Source organism: Anas platyrhynchos, chromosome 27 (assembly GCF_047663525.1).
Source record: "Anas platyrhynchos isolate ZD024472 breed Pekin duck chromosome 27, IASCAAS_PekinDuck_T2T, whole genome shotgun sequence".
Taxonomy (NCBI): Eukaryota; Metazoa; Chordata; class Aves; order Anseriformes; family Anatidae; genus Anas; species Anas platyrhynchos.
The window spans coordinates 5510423-5524129 of NC_092613.1; the positions used below are offsets into that span (position 1 = coordinate 5510423).

At 61.4% G+C, this 13707-nt stretch overlaps 1 protein-coding gene across 3 annotated transcripts in view; it reads right to left on the minus strand.

Moving 5' to 3' along the window:
- The window catches only part of SOX13 (SRY-box transcription factor 13), a 36217-nt gene extending 23159 nt beyond the window's left edge, over nt 1-13058 (minus strand). Inside the window, exon 1 of one of the 3 annotated variants that reach the window (XM_072028347.1) lies at nt 12910-13058. The gene's annotated coding sequence lies outside the window, so the exon portion shown is untranslated. Of the gene's footprint in view, nt 1-3157; nt 3178-12674; nt 12833-12909 lie in introns of those variants that run through there. The other 2 variants (XM_072028350.1, XM_072028349.1) reach the window with 2 other exon arrangements.
- Between the last annotated feature and the right edge of the window lie 649 nt (nt 13059-13707).

The following is a 13707-nucleotide window of genomic DNA, read 5'->3' on the forward strand; positions in this document are numbered from 1 at the left end:
ATGGTGTGGGAAGGCAGGAGGGGGACGGGACCCTGCAAGGACCCCCATGGCTGTGCCTGGTGCTCCGGGAACCTCACCGAACCCGAGTTGGAGGGCGAGGGGCTCGCTGGGGCGCACACGTGTTGCCAAACAGGGGCCGAAATCTGTACGGTCTTATGTCAACATCGGAGGGGAACTGTTTACGTTTTGCCAACAGGGAACATTCCCATTGACTCGGAGCCGTTTCCTCCCCCCGCACCGTCGCTCTCCTCCATGGGAATTTCTTTTTCCCCGGCTTTGTTTGCAGCCCGGCCCAGGAGCACAAGACAACAGCTCGGGCTCCGGGGACTTCCGTCTGCTCCCCGTGCAGCTGCAGCAGCCCGGCGCTCCCAGCAGCCTCGCACTAACCATAAAAATGGGTCTTCAGGAGGGGTTTGGGCACCCAACCCTACTCCTTCCCCTGGGAAACCTCTGCAGTGACCATCACAAAGAAATGAGCGGAGCCGCGGTGCCGAGCCCCTAGCCAAGCAGGACACCCACCGTGGGGAGAGCACAGAAGGAAGAGCGAGGCAAGAAGTTATCGGGGAGAATTTCCCCCCTGGCATCCCCCCCCCCAAGAGGACAAAGCCCAAAGCCCAGTGGATTTGGGAGCAGATTTGGGCGGGTGGTCGGCTCTGCAGCTCTCCGGCACGCTCCCATTTCACAGATGGCAAAACTGAGACCTGGAGAGCCATGCAGCAAACCTGCAGCGGGGCAGGATGCAGAAGTGCCCCCCCCCCCGCTATCTGTCCCCCCCCCAGCCCCTCAGAAGCCCCTTGCCCATCCTGCTGGGACAACCAGCCCCGGCCACCCTGCAGGGCCCCCAGGAGTCGCTCCGGGGGCGGAGGGAGGCGCATCCCCCGAACTGGCCAGGGAAACAATTAACAAAGGGGCCGAGGACCAAAAAACTGAGCCAAAAAGAGGGAGCCGAGGCTTTGTTCGGGTCGCCATGGCAACAGCCAGGCCGGAGCAGCAGCCACGGACTTTCACTTTCCTTTCCTGCCCACTGGTGGCCGTGGTGGCCCTGGTGGCTCGGTGGCTCCCCTGCCCGGTGCCTGGCCACTGCCACTGGTGCCAACCACGCGGTGGTCCCCTGGGTTTGGCGTCACCCCCAGACGGGTGCTGGGAGGTGGGGGCCCAACCAGCCAGCCAGGGGGGGGGACAGCACCTCTGCACGCAGGGACCCTGGCTCCTCTCCTTCCCACGTCTCCTTTGAGCCACGCCAGCTCCACCTGCATCATCTCCTCTCCAGGAGCATCCCCAGGATGGTGCAGGGCATCCCCAGGCACCATGGGGCTTCCTCGGACCCCATGTGGCATCCCCAGACCCCACAGAGCATCCCCAGGCCCCACAGAGCATCCCCAGACCCCACAGAGCATCTCCATGACCATTGGTACGAGGTGTCAGGATGGTGCCGGGATGCTCCCCATCCCTTCAGCGGGCTCCCTTGGCTCCTGCTCCACCTCTCCCTACCTGGCAGCACCCGGGCAAGCCCCCAGGGCTGCTCCCCAGCGGTTCCTCCCCCAGCTTTCTGCTTTCCTCAGCAGAAGGAAGCTGGGACAATGGGTGGGGGGACCAGGAAAGCTGGCGGGGGCAAAGATCCCGCTGCCGCCGGCGCAGGGGGCACGGAGGGGAAAGGCACGGCCAGCGCTCGCCTTCCTTTTCCCAAGCCCCCCCAAGCCCTCGGTGCAGCCCGCGGGGCCCCTGGCCGCAGGAGCAATGCCTCCTGCTTTGTGCTGGCTGCGAGTCCCGGCCTCCAGATCGCAGGATGCTGTTGACTGAGTCATGGAAATGGTTCAGACAATGGCTTGGCCCCTTCAGAACTGGCCGGAGGGGGCAAAGCAGGGAGAACAAATCCGACCTTGCTTCCTGCGCGGAAGCGGGCCCATTGTTTGCAAACGGGCATGTGCTCCGCTCCTCACCAGCCTGGGAAAGCTGCAAAACCAGCGTTAAACCGGGGGCAAAGCATCGCCCCCACGAGCTGCCCCGCGGCTCCCCCACCCCGCGCTCCTCCTGCGGCAATCTAGGAAAGACGAAGAGCAAAACACCACCGCAGCGCTTGGCCAGCTCCGGACCCGGCCACCCCAAAAAAGTCCCTTGCATGCCCAGAAAGTAGCTGGCCAGGGGGTGGGAGCAGTCCTGCGGGGCCAGCACTGCAGCCCCAGCTGTGCCGTGCCACCAGAGCGGGTTGGGAGCGAGCCTCGGGGACACGCACGCGTTGTGGTCCGGCGTCGTGGGGGTGCGCGCACACACAGGCAGGCAGACAGACGCACATCTGCAGCCCATTAAAGCCCGAGCTGATATGACAATGCGAACGGAGGAGCTCAAACTCGCTGCAAACTCGGCGGCGGCTCCGGGGCTGTCCTCGCTTCACCCCACGGCTTCTCCGTCCCGCGGCCCGGGGGGGGATGTGGCACACCAAGGGTGCTCCGTCCCTGCCCGTCGGCACCCGCCGCCTCCAAGGGAGCTCCTCGGTCTCCTCCCAGCACCAATAGATCTCAAACCGGGGGAATTCAACAGCTCCCCGTTCCCTCCTGCTCCCCAGCCTCTCCAAAATAGGGGATACCCGCACATGGTGGCCTTGGACCACCTTTGTGCAATCCCCTGCACCTGCCTCCTGCGCAGAGCCCTCGTTTCCAGCCCACGGACCCTGGTTTTGGAGCTCAGGATGGGAACAGGGCTGGGCCACGGGGGAAAAAATCACCATGAAAAGAAGCCCCAAGCCCCCAGCTCCGAGCAGGGTGGTGGGTGTGCTCCGGGAATCACCCTACCAATTATTTCCACCCAAACACCACGATTTTTCCTTGCCATTTCCGAGGTGCTTCCAGCAGCCGGGCGCCCCGTGCTGCCTTCCCGCGCGGCGCTGGCGGTGCCCTGCTGCTGCAGGGAGCCCGGTCCGCCCGCAGCTAACAGCCTCTAATCTGGGCGTAATAAATCCAAGATGCTCCGGGATGGCTCTGCAGGGAGAGCATCCCAGTCCTCCGCCACTGCTCAGAGAGAGCTCAGCCGAAAAAAAATAAAATAAATAAAATAACACAAAGTAAAACGGAGCAAATGGTGATGCTGCAGGAAAACAGAGCTGGGGGTGGGAAGGGGCTGCAGGCACAGTTGGAGCCCGGCTGGTGCAGAGCAGAAATACCTGGGCAGGACGTTCAGGGACGGCAGAACCCCAAAGGGAAGGCTCCCTCGTGGCAGGCACGCACACAACGCTGCGTTTGCTGGCTGTGCTGGTGAAAACCCCGGGTCTCGCCCTGCCCCGGCCCCCTCCCCTCCCACCGCAGCCACAAACCACGGGGGAGTTTTGGCAGCGTTTCCCCAACCAGGTGCGGAGAGGAGCAGCCACCAGCAGCTCTCGGGGAAGGTGCATGGCCAGGGCAGGTGCTGGAGCACAGACTGAGCACGGGGCTGGAGCAGGGACACCTCCAGGGCTTGGTTTTTGGACAGCCCCTGGCACTCACCGGTGGTTCTCTCTCTTCCAAAACCCCACGAGTACCCAGAACCCTGCTGGGGACTTTCAGCCCCCAAAATTCGATGGGGACAGCAAGCCAAGCAGCACACCTCTGGGGCTCTCCTCCCAACCTGAATGCCTCTGTTTTAAATCCGGGTGCCCAGAATTGTCCCCCCCGGAGCACAGCCCAGCAGGCTGGCCCCGTGGCTACGGCTAGCCACACACGCAGCCCCGGCTGACAGCTCCTCTCCTAGGGGAAAGGCACGGGGTGGGGGGGACGCAGGCATCCTGGCAGCCTCGTGCAAGGTCCCTGCTGCCCGCTGGCACAGCAGGACCCCCATGGGGGTCTGGGGAGCCGGCGGCCAAGGCCTGCAGCACCTCCAGGCGATGCCGTGCCCGGGGCTGGGGATGCGGATGGGGCAGGGGGCTACAAATAGGGCAGGGGGGCTCCAGATGGGGCTGAGGGCTCCAGATGGAGCTGGTGGGGGCTGAAGGAGGAGAGGAAAGGGGTGCTGATGCCAAGCAGGCTGCCCTGCAGAGCAACAAGGGGAGCGGGAGGGGATGCCCGGACCACCCAGCGGGCAGGGAGGAGGCCGGGGGGCAGCGTGGCAGCACAGCCACGTCCCCAGGCTCCCTTCGCCACCCGGGAGCGCGGCGCTGGGGGCCGAGCCCATCAGCTGGGGTTCAAAGGCAGAGCCGGGCTCCCGGGGCCGCTGCTCCCAGGCTCCGGCGCCCTCCGCCAGCCCGGCTCCACCGGGGAGCGCGGCACCGCCCGTGCCACCCACCGGCCACCGGCCGGGACCCTCCGGCGCAGCCCGACAGAGGGGCTTTTCTTGTCCCCCCTGCCTTTGTTTTCTATTTAGTGCTTTTGTTCTCCCCTCTTTGGTCCTTTGTTCCAGCTTGTCCTTTGTTCCGACGCCTTTGGTTTCTCGTCCCTTTGATGCTTTGTCACTCCCTTCATCTTGGTGCTTTGCTCTCTGCCCGGATTTTTAAGCTGGCGGTTGTTTTCTCTCCCCGCTCTGTGCTTGGCATTTTTATCCTTTCTCCTGCCTCGTCCACTCCTCGGGTCACATGGGCCCGGCCCGGATTGTCTTCAAATCCCCATTTGTCTTGTTTTGGTGCCTGGATTTCCCTGCCTTTATGTCCTTTCTTAAGAGACTCTCAGAGATTTTTTTTCCTTCCCCTCACCGAGGAAAGTAGGGGGGGATCGGGCTTAATTAATTAGCCAGCGTAATCTTTAGATGCGTGGCACCGCGGGACGTGTGGAGCATTATTACTAATCGCTATTATTGTTATTAGGATGTTAAGGGTTAGCGAGGGTTTAAACACCAGCTAATTGCAGCAAAGAGCTCCGGCTTGGAGAAATTGGATCGGGGGAACCCGGGCTGGTTTTCGGATGCCAGGCTCGGGAGAGGAGGCTCTGCAAAGGGAGAGGATGAGCAGAGGAGCTGCTGTCCCTACAGGGCTGCAGGGACCAGGCTGTGCTGACCCAGCCCCAGGGGTGCAGGGCTTTAATTTTGGGGGAGCAGCCGCTGCTGCGCTGCCTCGAGGCGCTGCTCACGGCACGTGCGTGAAGGCGACCGCAGCATCAGATAGCGGGCGGTCAGGCCCCGGGGAGCCGTTTTCCTTTCAGAGCAAGTGTACGACACTTGCTTCGCTTTGATTTAATGCCCCAAATATTTCCCCTCGTGTTTTTTTTTTCCCCCCGCTGAGGTGGTGGCGCTGGGGCTTGGGCCGGGTAAGGAAGCGGCCGGGCGCAACCCTGCTCGCCGCAGCATCTCCGCTCGTGCTGCCAACAAAAATCGGGGCTCCTGCCTCCCCAGCCCCCCAAAAACACAGCAGCATCCCCCCCCCGGGCACGCTGCGTCCCCAGCATCTGCATCTCGCTGCAGCACCAGCTGTTAGGGGGAGGAAGCAGCCCAAGTTAGCAACAGGATGCGCCCTCAGATAACGTGATCGATATCAGCACGCAGCTTTTCAAGTCAGCGCTGAGCCCCCCCCCTGCTCAACTGGGTGTCTCGGGAGATCGGCACCGATACCAGGTCCCTTTTTGCCTCTGCCTTCACAACACCCCGAGCTCTCCCCTCGCCAGCCACTTACAGTAACTGGGTGACGTCCCCGTGGCTTGTGGCGGCGTAGGAGGGACGGGTTTCCGAGCACGGGACCGGAGGGAAAAGGAGAGGCGATGCTGGGAGAGTGCTGGGAGCTGGTGGGATGTCACCGGGGGGCTTTGGGGACATCGCTCCCTGCCCACACGGCTGGGGCAGAGAGCTGCAGGCTGCCTGCTTTGATAACAGACCCTGCAGCACCAGTAAGTCAGCACCAGTAGGGCCACGGGTGGCACCAGTAAGGCCCCAGGCAGCACCAGTAAGGCCGCAGGTAGCACCAGTAGGGTTGTAAGCAGCACCAGTAAGGCTGCAGGTAACATCAGTAGGGCCATAGGCAGCACCAGTGAAGATGCAGGCAGCACCAGTAAGGCCACAGGTAGCACCTGTAAGGCTGCAGGCAGCACCAGCAGGGCCGCAGGTAGCACCAGTAAAGCCCCAGACAGCACCAGTAAGGCCACAGGCAGCACCAGTAAGGCCCCAGGCAGCACCAGTAAGGCCACAGGCAGCACCAGTAGGGCCCAGGCAGCACCAGTAAGGCCGCAGGTAGCACCAGTTGGGTTGTAGGCAGCACCAGGAGACAAACTGGAAGGCCCTGCAGAAGGGTTTTCCAGGCCAGAACTGCCCCAGACCTGCACCAGCTACACCAAAAGCCACAAACTCCCTGGAAAGGGTTGGGAGAAGCCGCCCGAGGGCCGCCCTGGCCCGGGGCCCGCTGCTGCCGGCTGCCAGCAGAGGATGCTGAGGACAGCAGCGGCCCAGCAACCTGATGCGCAGCCACGAGGCAAGACAAAGAGGGCCCAGAGCAGAGCCCCAGCCCCGTCAGCTCTGGCAGCACCAAGGCAGCCGCCTGCCAAGCCAAGGAACACGAGAGAGAAGGGGAAAGCGGGCGGCAGGCCAGCTGGCAGGGGGCTGGGGGCCGCTCGCCCCTGCCCGCCCTGTCCAACAGCTCCACGCCGGGCACAAATCTCCTCCTGGGGGTCTGCAGGCTCCAGGCTGGGTGTTATGGGGTATACATGACCTTCTACAGAGCTGTGACCCCACAAATCGCCACCCCAAGCGGTGCCATCGCCTTGCTGGGTGTCCCTAAGTGGTCGCAGAGCTGGGGAGCGCCTTGGTGGCACCCACGTCCCCGCCACCAGGTACCTGATGTCCAACCCTTCAGAGCTGTGGTACAAACCCAACGAGGACAGGCTTTCTGCCCTGAAAAAATAAAAGCTCAGGGTGGATAAACCCTGGGCGTGAGCACCCCGAGGTGCCAGCGAGGCTCCCAGGGGTGCCAAAGCTGCCGGCACCACGCAGACACGGTGGCCACCGGGCGATGCTCCTCCAGCACCACGTCCCTCACCACGTCCCTCGTCCGTCTCAGCCCCGGCTTTCCCCTCGCCCCGGCCGGCTCTCCGAAGGGCCCAACCTGTTTTTATTACAGAGCTGGCACCGGGAAGGCAAAAAAAAAAAAAAAAAAAAATTAAAAAAAAAAAATAGAACCAAACCCCCCTCATCTCTCTATCTGCAGCCATGCAAGGAATATTGTTCAGCGCCGCACAAAAGCATCCCTGAAAATAGAAGCGCCAGGGCCAGGCCTGCCAGTGGCTGTGTGAGATAACGTCTACTTGCAAACAGTGTGCCTTTGTGCCGCTGTCACTGTCCCCATTGTTCAGGAGCCTATTGCCTCGGGGATATTGTTCCCTTCTTTTGTCTCAGCCCGGCTCCTTTTTGTTTGACTTTACTTACCATTTCATTCCTCTCCTTTGTGCCGGGGTTCTTTCTTTTGTCTCTCTCTCTCTCCCTTTTCTCTGTGTGATTTGTATTTAGCAATTGTTCCCGGCCCATTGGAAACACAATGTGCTCGGGGCTCTTTTCTCTCCTCCTTTCATTACCTATTCAGGTGGGCTTGGCTGCCGGTAGGTAACCGGGAGGAGAGGGGGCTCGCCAGGCTCCACGCAGCCCAGGCTGGAGCCTGGCCATGCTCTTGGGGAAAAAGCAAGGTTTTTGGGGTCTCCTGGGGACCACCAGGCTGGGCCGTGCCCGTGACAAAGGAGAATGGGGCAAAAAGACAAATTGGCCCCATGCAGACCGTGACCACTCGCCACTCTCAGTGGAGGGCTGTGGACATGGGGACCTCGCTCGCCCGCACGCTGCGCCCCCAGCACCGGGGTGCTGCAGCCTGTTTTGGGGTGGGGATGCGCCCTTTGCTCCCAGGTGGCCCCACACAGCTTTGGGGGAGCACGGGGCAGCTGCAGGCCTGGCCCCAGCTCCTTTGGGGAGGCAGAGGAGGAGAGCAGAGGTGCCCAGGAGTGGCTCTGAGGTCCCCAAGGAGCCCTGCAGGACAGCGGGGATCCCTGCGCCCCGTTTCCTCCGTCCCCTCCCACCCCTTCCCTAGGTCCCCACTCCCATGCAGCATTTGGGGTGCCTGCAGAAGGGTTTTGGGGACGGGGGTGGTGGTTGTTTCTCCCCCAGGAGGCAGCGAGGCCACACCAGGAAACCTTCAGAGAGCAGCAGGGGCTGACAAGTGGCCATCCCTGGAGACAACAAGGTCCCGTTGTTCTCTGGGGTTGGGGCTGCGTGACCCAGCGGGACTTTTCCATCCCCAAGCCTGCCGAAGCCCCGAGGATCAAAGCCTGCTGCAAGCCGCTTTCCTCCTCCTCCTCTCAGGCACGACCCGCAAGGACCGGGAGGCTCCGGGACCCCCAGGACTCTCCCCACAAAGCAGGGAGGGACGGGAGATGTGGGTGCAGGACGGGAAGGGGGGTGCCGGGTCCTTGGGGACGGCACAAGCCCCCGAGCCCGAGTCCAGCCGGCATCGGGGCTGCGGGAGGAGGCGCAGGGGGCGTGCCTGGGAACCAGCGAGGCAGACTGGGGTCTATTGTCTCATTGTTACGGCTTCAAAGGACAATGGGGCATTGTTGTCTCTGGGGATCCCATTGTTTGCTTTCGCTGCAGATCCCAGCCGCGCAGTGGATGGAGGTTTCCCGAGGGCCAGGCAGGCTCCGTGTGTGGGACACTAAATAACGAGGCAGGCATGTTTCCTTCCCACCCCCTCCTCGCCACCCTTCCCCAAAAGGCACGGCGCATTGCAGCATGCGTGTGCCCACACAGGCCAGGGCACGACACGGCACAGCACGGGCAGGGGCACCAGGACCACCCAGCCGAGCAGGGAGCAAAGAAAAAAAAAACAAGAAAAAAATCCCAACCCCAGCATTTAGGAGGGGAATTCACCAGGCTCCCCTAACGGAGCTGCCGAGGGGACCAGGGTGCCCCAGCCGCAGCCACGCTGTGTTCCTGCTGCCCTCCTGGGAATGTTTGGGGGTCTCTCTGCACCCACAGGAGATGGGTGAGGGGGAGCGGTGCCTCCTCGCAGCATCCCCTAAACGCCAAAATTCCCCAGGGACGCGGAGCCAAGGGCGCTTTGCTGCCCCACCGCAAAGCCCGACGTCTCCATCGGCACCTTGGGGAAGGACGGCGCAGCCCCAGCTCCTTCCCCTGCAGCACCCCAAGCCCAGGAGCTGTTTGCACGGCTCCTGCCCGTGTAAAATGAATCCCGGGTGCCATGCAAAGCTGGGCAACTCGTCCCGCTCCCCCCTGCTCCCCCCGTTCCCTGGAAGGCAGCCCTGGTGCCCTAGGGCTAAAAGGATGTGCGAGAGCCACACTCGGACCAGCTGCCGCCGAGCATCTTTCCCCACTGCCCAAATGCACCTGGGTGCTGCCGGCCACCAGCACAGCCCCCGGCCCCTGACACCCCTCCCCCTGCCCCTCAACTAAGGGGGACAAATCCCACTGAGGGGTTTGGGGCACAGGACAGAGCGGGGCAGGCAGCGGTGGCCTCCGGCTCAGCCCGGAGCTGCTGAGTGCTTCGAGGGGAGCTTCAGGCTGTGGTAATGCCCCCACCGACCACGCTCGGCTTCACGAGAGCGAAGAAGGGGGTTTGGGGTTACCCCTGGCTCCTCCGGGGATCCTCATCCCCCAAAATTGCCACCCCGGGGAGCTGCCGGTGACCGTCCCCAGCCCGGGCACCCTGTGGACACCGCAGCAAATCCCGTCCTGCACCGGGGGCTCGCTCGTGCTCCCGGCGAGCCTCGCTCACACAAGCCCAGAGGTGCACGCGGGCGCTCTCTCCCCCTCGAGCGGCGCCGTTTCCTCTCAGATAAAGAGTTCCTGCCGCAGCAGCCCCCCTTTCCCTCTCCCCCCAGACCCGCGCGTGTCTCGTGCGCCCCTTTCGGAGCCCACCTTGGGCTCCGATATTATCTCACTTCCTCGATATATTAGCTCTGCTGTTGATTTACGATAAAGGAATGGGCTCCAAAACACTCTGCCTCGGGGAGGAGGCAGCGGCGCAGCGCCAGGCTCGCCGTGCCCCAGCTGAGAACGAAGCCTTTGAAGGGGTGGATGCCGGTACCCGCCGTGAGCCCGTCTCCCGTTGGCGCTGCCCCTCGGTCCCCCCGACACCTGCACGAGGCGGGGGGGGGGGGCTCTGAGAGGTTGGGGCTGCAGGGAGGGGGGTGCTGGAGAGGCAGAGAGCGGCTCTGCAGGTGGCTGCAGAGCACGGGCGGGCACATTGGGGGGCACCCAGGGGTCTGGGTGAAAGGCTGAAGGCAGGCGGGGTGCTCAAAGCGCCCCTCTGCTTTGGAGCATCATAATGCACAAAAAAAATTAAAATAGATAAATAAATAAGTGCAGCTGAGCTCTGGCTGCTTTGTAATGGCAAAAGCCTCACCAGCGGGTCCTGGCTTACTTCTAGCTCGAGTTAAAAAGCACCCCATGAAGCAGCTCCGCAGCTCTGCTGCGAGCACGTACCCCCCGACCCAAGCACAAGGAAGCGTCCCCGGAAAAGGGCTGGGTTTGGGGAGCAGATTGCCAGGCAGCAGGAGAGCTGCAGAGCCAGCAGGACGGAGCGCAGCGCTGTTCCACTCGGCCGAGGACATCGCAGCACTCCATCAGCCACCAGCCCCCCAGGGGACTATTAGATATTGCTCCTGTTTTGCAGACAAGAGACTGAAGAATAGCAGATAAGGGGGGGGAGAAAAAAAAAAAAAAAAGAAAAAAAAAAGCTGAAAAGCAGCAGCCAGGGCAGGGCAGGTGGGAAAGCTCAGCCCTGCTTTTGAAGCTCTGCGTTTGAAGTCCTTGCAAGGAGGCGAGCCCTGCTGCAAAGCTGAGCCCTTAGCACTTCTCGGGTGGAACAGGAAAAATCCAGAATGGGACCCAGGCACCCTGAGGGTGAGCAATAAACGCTCGTGTGGGAGTGAAAGAAACTGCCCCAGCCCCGTGGTTGCTGGAGGTTTTGTTTTACCATGCCCCTGCCCCAAATCCTGCAGGGAAACGCCACCCTGAGCGAGGCTGGGCAGGGAGATCTCCGTCCCTGCTGCAGGAGGAGCCCCAAACCACCGTTATCTGCACTGATAAGCTGCCGAGGAAGGAGCAGAGCCCAAAAACAAGTGCAGGAAACTCGGGCTTCAATATTCCAGCTCCAGGCAGGGAGAAGACCCCCTGCAGGAACGGGGCGAGGGAGCTGGCTGCAGCACCTCGAGCCAAGCTCCTTCCAGCCTTGGGTGCGGGGAGCGAGGCCCCGGCAAGAGGCAGCAGCAGCAGCAAGGGGCTGCAGGGAGGCAAAGCCCAGCTCCTCGCACGAAGGGGCCTGCTGGTATGCGAGGCAGCGGAGCAGGGGGGCGGGCGTTGCTGCTGCTAATGTGGCAGAGTCTCCCCGCTGAGGGCAGGCAAAATGCCCATGACTCATTTTTCCAAGAGCCGTGGCAAACAATAGGAACGATGCCCCTGGTGGGTATGAATGTGAAAAGGCACGATGGGGGGGCAGCCATGCTGGGCACCTTGTGTGTGGGCTGCCAACGGAGGGTACTGCCACGAACAAAACCTGCTGGAGCCAGTTCTTGGCATTGTGTACGCTGAGAAGCCTCGGACGAGGGCTTCGGGGGGGGGAAAAAAGGGCAAAACGGCTGCACGGCCACCCCCTCTCCCCGGGCAGCGGCTCTGCTTTTGATGGACACTAGCCCTGGCTTCAGCCAAGAGGAGCCCGGTTTTATTAGCCATGGAGAAAAACAGAGAAAAAGGTCCCAAATTATCCTATCCCCACGCAGAACCGGACCAAAAACAAGCAGGGAACCGAGGCAAGCACCACGGCGCTGCGTGAGGCTGCTCTTCCCCAGCTCCTGCCTCCTCCACACACGTTTTCCATATTCAGATGCTGCCCTAAGGGGACGGCTTCTCGGCCGTTTGAGTCCTTGACCTTCCCCTGTTGTCGGTTTGCTACCATTATTTTTAGGCACACAATCCTCAAAACATACCAGCGCTTGAAAGAAGTTCTCAGATAATGTGCACCGAGCACGAGGTGGCGAGGCTTGGGGGGAAGGAGGCTCTGGGGGATCAAAGCAAAACACAACGGGGGGAAGGTGATTGTCCCCTTGTAGGGAAAACAGCCAGAAATCCCCTCTGAAATCTCTGTTCAGTGGTTTTACAACTTACCAGACCTGAAAATATGGAAAATGCTGAAGGCAGCACGGGCTCAGCACGCGGCCCATCCGTGATCCTCCTGCCAGCCCAGGCCTGAGCCCACCGCATCCACAAAAAAGCCTCAGATTCACGACCAAAAGTGCAATAAAACCTTTTGGGAGCGGGGAAAAGCACCCAGAAACACCTGCTGGTGCCTCCGCGAGCCCTGGCTTTCCTCAGAGGTGCAGGTTCAAGCAGGTATGGCAATCAGTCCCCCAACCATAGCATCCTACTGAGGAACAGAGGCACTGCGCCCTCTGGAAAGCCGGGACCACTCTGCCTCCCTCCTCGGGGGCTGTTTCACAAGCACGGAGTCGCATCCCACGAAAAGACTGGGCTGGGCCAGGGCGAGGAATTCCCAAGTGCAAGAGGGAAGAAATGCAGCCTTTTTTCCCAGAAGCCCGAAGCCACAAGGCAGAGAAAGCAGACACAAACATTGACTCAAACATTTACGCTGCTGAAGATGCTCACAGCTTTGAGAAAAACCCAAAGCCAGCGCTGAGCAGCCCCACCTGGACCCCAGAGGGCTGGCGTCTGGCTGCCACGGGTAAGGCAACGCTCTCCAACTGGAACACCGCGTGGTGGAGATCTCTGTCACGTACCTTGTGCCATCATTAGTGGAGAAACCAGTCTCAAGTGTTCCCTTTTTGAGAAAGAATTCGCTCGATTTCTCTGAGAGAGATGTGAGGGGAGAGTGAGGTGGTGTCTACCCCTCTCCCCCAGCCCCTGCCCGGGAGGGAAAGGAATGAGCAGGCTAGGGAAAAGTACAGCTTGCAAAAACAAACACAGCAACAGGCTTGGAGCAGCGGAAAGCCCAGCTGCACGCCTTCACTCTACCTTGCTCCTCCTCAGGCTGAACGGAGCCTTCTGCTCCTCCTCATCCCCCGCAGGAGCAGGGCACCCCGTGCGGCTGCCGCCCGGCTCGGAGCTTTCTGCCAGGTTGTTTGGGAGCCAGCGAAGCCGCCTGGAGGCTGGGGAACGCGGTGTTCCTGCCGAGCTTTGTGCCACTTGGCTGGAGGGGCAGGGAGCTGGCCGAGCCCGCAGCACCCCCTTCTGTCCAAGGCTCCCTCGTGCAGCCAGCTCCGGGCACCGAGATGTTTGTTGGGAGCTCCTCGCTCAGCAAGCTGGAAGAAAATCAGGCTGAAAAAAAAGCAATCAGCAAGCATTTCCATGAGTCAGTCCCGTGGTTTTTTTTTTAGGAGGACGGACAAGTGCTTCTCGGGAAGGCAGCCGGGCAAAGCCAGGATTGGTTTCGTGCCCCATCTGGGGGCTGCTGATGCCCAGAAGCTGCGACCACAACGCTCGCTCAGACAATGGGGCTGGATTTCCTCCTGGCCCTCCACACATGCTCGGACTCTCCTGCAGGCTTTCTGCAGTTTTTGTGGCTTCCTGCTGGGGAGCTTCTCATTTATTTTATTTTTTTTTTCTGCAGCTTCCCCAGGCACATAATGACTGCCTATTTTGGGCCCTTATCAGGAGATGCTTCAGAGCTGATTAGCCTGGACTTCCTTCCTCCCATCATCAACCTACTCCAATATTGACGTTGGTTCACACTAATTTGATAATATCAGACAGCAGAGGAGCTCTAGGAGGCATTACGGAGCCTCGAAGTGCACAATTTGGAGTTGGCAGCAG